Raw genomic sequence first — 6,393 nt, forward strand, 5'->3', positions numbered from 1 at the left:
ATCATCAAGCAAGAAATAACTATGCCAGATATTTCACCTAAGGGAAACTGGAGAGAGAAGCATTTTCGGAATGATTTTGGGTGCCAAAATAAGATCAATAGTTTTAGCTACTAATAACAAACCTCTCCTAAGTGGATGCCATGAGCCGGTCATGGCAACTCATTCATGGCCAAAGGCAGTTAATCTCTTAAAAAGAATGAGCAATGAACAGGTCTTTATACTTGAAAACAGACACACAAACTATCCTTTATAGCAGAAGTAGCCATCAAAGTAGTCACATGGTTAGTAATCATAATGATAGTGGTAATAACATTCACCCATGGGGCTTTCAAATGCAAAGCGCATATGCCAGGTCCAGAAAGATTATCTTTAATAACTATAATCTTTAGGGATTAGACAGGAATACTCAAAAATAAATGCCTCTACTATTTGGGGATTTACTGTTGATTATGTTATTTAATCTTGTGTGGCCCATTTTCTTTGGAATGCTCTCTCTGTGCCTAAACTTTAGGCCCCAGAGTGTTGTAAGTGGTGTGAGGGGAAAATAGAAACAATTTGGGAAGATTGTTGATTTGGGAAAAATAGAAACAACTCCTCTTCTTATGAATTGTAAGCGTTAATTTTCATTGCTTTGTGAGGAGACTAACTCCTTTTTGGTTTAATTATGTCTTTTTTATGGGCTACTATAAAGAAGAAGAATTTTTTTTGGTTAGAGATGTCTATATAACGAATTAACCTTCTCATAAAAATTAATTCTGAGTAATATTCTGATCCTGAAATAATATTTGACCATAACAAGTTGACTCAAAAAGGTAATAATAGATTTCCAGGTAGATGGCCAACTAGCGTAGCTTAAAGTTAGCTCTGTTCCATGGAAAAGTTAGGGAAGGGAGAAGAGAGCCACTGAGGCAGAAATTCAGGAGTGCAGCTGACCTGGGAGAGCCTTCTGCACCATTTGCGGCAGCCCTGGTTGCAGAGGCCAAGGAACTGAGAGGCAGAAAACTGGAGCCTGGTGCAGAGGTGCAGAGCCCATGGGAGTGCATGGACTGGAGTGTAGGACTAGAAAGCAACCCAGGCCACGTTCCTTGGGCACGCTACCCTCACCAGCACAGCCCTGTGACTGAAGACTCACCCCATACCGCACGCACCTGAACCCTGTCACCCACTCCCATTCCCCATGATCCAGGTGCCTCCACCCCACCAGCCCCCAGTGCACGTACCTGCCCCCCCCCCACCCCAAGTGCAGCCCAACCCACCTCTCCTGCATCCCTCCTACTCACTGTTCCATGCAAGCTGTTGCCAACACATAAAGGTTGCAGGCACTAACCTCCATACCTAGCCTACCCCCACCCCCCACCCATAGTGACACACAACCTCACCCTACCCTCTCTGAGCTCAGCACATACATTTACAGCACTCCCAGGCCCAAGCATGCACACAGGCTGCCATTCACATCATTCTGATCTGGGAACTGCACATTACAGCAATCCTAGAACTGTGCATGGGCACAGCCCTCAGCCTCACTTCCCAGCTCTGAGAAAGTACCAACCTGCACAGCTGTGTCACAGCTTCCCCCAACCCATGAAGGCTTAATGACAACTTGCTGCCACAGCTCTATGCATGCACACAAAGGGCCCTATGGCTTAGGCCAGTGCACACAAGGGTTACACCCCCAAGACCAGTGCACCCACACAGCTACATCTTCCCTGGCCGCTGGGCTCCCATGTTCATAAGCATCAATCAGCATAACATCCCCAACCTGCACCTATACCTGCCCTGAAACAAATCACCAAACTGGTGCTCCACCCCATGCCCTGCTCCCTGCTGTACAACCATCCTGCAAACACAAGACCTTAGACTACTGAAAGAAATCAACCCCCAAAGTAAATCAATAAAAATATTTACATGTGATGAAGATAGTAGAAGATCACTAAGCATATCACAATGCAGACAGATATAGACCTACCTAATGGCCAAATTAAAACACCAGAAGAGATGCAGACATAGGAACAACTAATCAAAGATTCTCATACAACTCTACTTAATAAAATAAGTGAAATAGCAAATGACGTAAAGGAGATCAAGAAGACAGTAGGAAGAGCATAAAGAGGAATTTGAAAGAATAAATAAAAAAATGGCAGAAATCATGAATATTAAAGACTCTGTTGACCAAATAAAACACATTCTAGAAGCACACAATGCCAGATTAGAAGAGGCAGGAGAAAGAATTAGTGATACAGAGGACAGGATTATTGACTACAAAGACTCAAAACAGGAAATGGCAAAAAAAGATGGAAAAAATTGAACAGGAACTCAGGAAAGTGATAGGCAAGACAAAGCACACAAATATAAGAATCATTGGTGTCCCAGAAGGAGAAGAGAGGAGTAAAAGGCTAGGAAGAGTAGTTGAGGATATAATGTGGGAAAGCTTCCCAACCATCATAAAGGACATAAATATACAAGCCAAAGAAGCCCAAAGAACTCCAAAGAGAATATATCCAAATAGGCCTTCCCCAAGGCACCTACTAATCAGTCTGTCAAATGTTGAAGAGAAGCAGAAAATCCTGAAAGCAGCAAGAGAAAAACAACCTAGTACATACATGGGAAATAAAATAAGACTGAATTCAGAGTACTCAACTAGCACCCTGGAGGTGAGAAGGCAGTGGCATGATATATTCAAGACCCTGAAAGAGAAAAACTTCCAACCAAGAATTCTGGATCCAGACAAATTGTCCTTCAAAACTGAGGGAGTGATTAAAGTTTTCACAGACAAGAAATCCTGAAAGAATTTGTCAACAAAAGACTGGCCCTATAAGAAATACTAAAAGGAATTCTGCTGGCTGAAAAAAAAAGACAGGAGCCGGAAGTCTGGAGGAAGGCACAGAGTTGAAGAGTACAAGGGTAATTTAAATAAAACAAAGAGAAAGAGGGTAAAGAATACATTGATATGGCAAGTAAAATAAAAAAAAGATAAGACGGTGGAAAGAAAAATGCCTTTTCAGTAATACTTTTGAATGTTGATGGACTAAACATATCAATTAAAAAATACAGATTGGCAGAATGGATTAAGAAACAAAATCCAACTACATGCTGCTTACAAGAGACTCATCTTAGACACAAGGATACAAATAGATTGAAAGTGAAAGGATGGAAAAAGATTTTCCATGCAAGCTGTAACCAAAACAAAGCAGGAGTAGCTATGCTAATATCAGACAAAATAGACTTTAAATGTAAGACATCATAAGAGACAAAGAAGGACACCATATACTAATTAAAATGTCAATTCACCAAGAAGATAAAACAATCATAAATGTCTACACTTCCAGTCAAGGAGCTCCAAAGTACATGAGACTAACATTGGCAAAACTGAAGGGACTGATAGATGTTTCAACAATAATAATAGGAGACTTCAATACACCACTCTTCTCTATAGATAGAACAACCAAACAGAAGATCAACAGGGAAATAGAGAAGTTAAATAACTTGATAAATGAATTAGGCCTAACAGACATATGTAGGTCATTGCACCTCAAAGCACAAGGTTATACATTCTTCTCTAGTGCTCATGAACCATTTCCAGGATAGATCATATGCTGGGGCACAAAACAGGTCTTTATAAATTTAAAAATATTGAAATTATTCAAAGCCTTTTCTCTGATCACAATGGGATGAAGCTGGATCTCAATAAATACAGCTTTGGTGGCTTTTTTTTAACCACCAAAGAACGAGAACATTCACAAATATGTGGAGATTAAAAAACATACTTTTAAACAACCAGTGGGTCAAAGAAGAAATTGCTAGAGAAATCAGTAGCTATCTGGATATGAATGAAAATGAGAATACAGCTTATCAGAACTTCTGGGATGTGGTGAAGGCTGTGCTGAGGGGGAAATTATGGCCTTAAATGCCTATCTTAAAAAACAAAAAAGAGCAAAACATTGAGAATTTAATGGCAAACCCAGAAGAATTTGAAAAAGAACAGCAAACTAACCCCAACACAAATACGAGAAGAGAAATAACAAAGATTAAAGCAGAGATAAATGAATGGCAGAGCAAAGAACAATAGAAAGAATCAATAAAATCAAAAGTTGGTTCTTTGAGAAAATCAATAAAATTGATGGGCCACTAGCAAGACTGACAAAGAAAAAAGAGAGAGGATGCAAATAATCAAAATCAGAAGTGAGAAGGGATCCATTAGCCCAGACTCTGAAGAAATAAAAGAAATCATAAGAGGATACTATGAACAACTATACACCAACCAACTAGACAATTAGATGAAATGGACAAATTCATGGAGAAACACAAACAAACTGCCCTGACTCAGGAAGACATAGAAGATCTCAACAAACCAAGTAAAGAGATTAATCAGTCATCAAAAATCTTCCTACAAAGAAAAGCCCATGGCCAGATGGCTTCACAGGGAAATTTTATCAAACATTCCAGAAAGAACTAACACCAATCCTCCTCAAACTTTTCCAAAAAATTGAGGAGGAAGGAACTCTACCTAACTCATTTTATGAAGCTAAATCATTTTAATACCAAAACCAGGTAAAGATGCTATAAGAAAGGAAAACTACAGGCCAATCTCCCTAATGAACTTAGATGCAGAAATTCTCAACAAAATATTAGCAAATCAAATCCAATAGCACATTAAAAGAATTATACACCATGACCAAGGAGGGTTTATACCAGGAATGTAAGGATGGTTCAAAACAAGAAAATCAATTAATGCAATACAGTATATTAATAAATTAAAAGGGACTTGTACACAGGAAACTATATAACATTGCTAAAAGAAAGCAAAGGAGACCTACATAGGTGGAAAGACATTCCCTATTCACCGATAGGAAAGCTAAATATGGTTAAGATGTCACTTTTCCCCAAATTGATCTACAGATTCAACACAGTACCAATCAAACTTCCAACAATGTACTTTGAAGATTTGGAAAACCTAACTACCAAATTCATATGGAAGGGAAAGAGATGCTCCTAAAAAGCATCCTAAAAAAGAAGAATGAAATGGGAGGGTTATCACTCCCTGACTTTAAAACCTATTATAAAGCCACAGTGGTCAAAACAGCATGGTCCTGGTACAAAGACAGAAGCATTGACCAATGGAATTGAATCAAGAGTGCAGAAATAGACTACCAAATCTGTGGTCAACTGAATTTTGACAAGGCCTCCAAATCCTCTGAACTGGGACAAAATAGCCTTTTGAATAATTGTTCATCAAAAAACTGTATATCAATAGCCAAAAGAATTAAAGAGGATCCCTATCTTACACCCTACGCAAAAATTAACTCAAAAATTATCTAAAGTGGATTGAACACTTAAATATAAGAACTAGCACCATAAAGCTTCTAGAAGAAAATGTAGGGAAATATATTCAAGACCTAGTAATAGAATGTAGCTTCCTAAACTTTACACCCAAAGCACACGCAACAACAAAATAAATGGGAACTCCTCAAAATTAAATGGTTATGCACCTCGAAAGACTTTGCAGGCAACTCAATGGGAGAAAGTATTTGGAAATCACATATCAGACAAAGGTTTGTTTCCTGTATATACAAAGAAATCATGCAACTCAACCATAAAGAACAAACATCCAACTATAAAATGGGCTAAAGATATGAATAGGCATTTTTCTGAAGAGCAAATACAGACGACTTAAAAGTGCAGGAAGAGATACTCATTTTCGCTGGCTATAAGGGAAATGCAGATCAAGATTACAATGAGATACCACATCACACCTATAAGAATGGCTGCTATTAAACAAACAGAACCAATAAATGGTGGAGAGGATGTGGAGAAACTGGGCCACTTCTGCACTGATGGTGGGAATGTATAATGGTGTAGCCACTATGGAAAACTGTTCAGCAGTTCCTTAGGAAACTAAATATCGAGTTGCTCTATGACCCAGCAATAGCACTACTTGGTATATACCGAGAAGAGCTGAAAGCAATGACAGAAACGGGCATTTGCATACCGATGTTCATAGCAGCATTATTCACAATCGCCAAAAGATGGAAACAGACCAAATGCCCAATAACAGATGAGTGGATCAACAAAATGCAGTATATACATATGATGGAATATTATGCAGCAGTAAGACAAAATGACATCCTGAAATACATGACAAGATGGATGAGCCTTGAGGTCATAATGCTGAGCAAAATTAGCCAGACACAGAAGGACAGATACTGTATGATTCCACTTTTATGATCAGCGTAAAGGTAGAATCAGAGACTTATAGAATATTTGAGACTTAGAGATACACAAAAGCTAGACATAGGCGAACCATTAGCTGATGAGGTTGAACTCCAATGAAAGGGACTAGATAGGACTGAAAGTGATTCTCTAGTGGGTCTAGAAGTAATATTACCATATTGAAGA

Source organism: Tamandua tetradactyla, chromosome 12 (assembly GCF_023851605.1).
Source record: "Tamandua tetradactyla isolate mTamTet1 chromosome 12, mTamTet1.pri, whole genome shotgun sequence".
Lineage (NCBI taxonomy): Eukaryota > Metazoa > Chordata > Mammalia > Pilosa > Myrmecophagidae > Tamandua > Tamandua tetradactyla.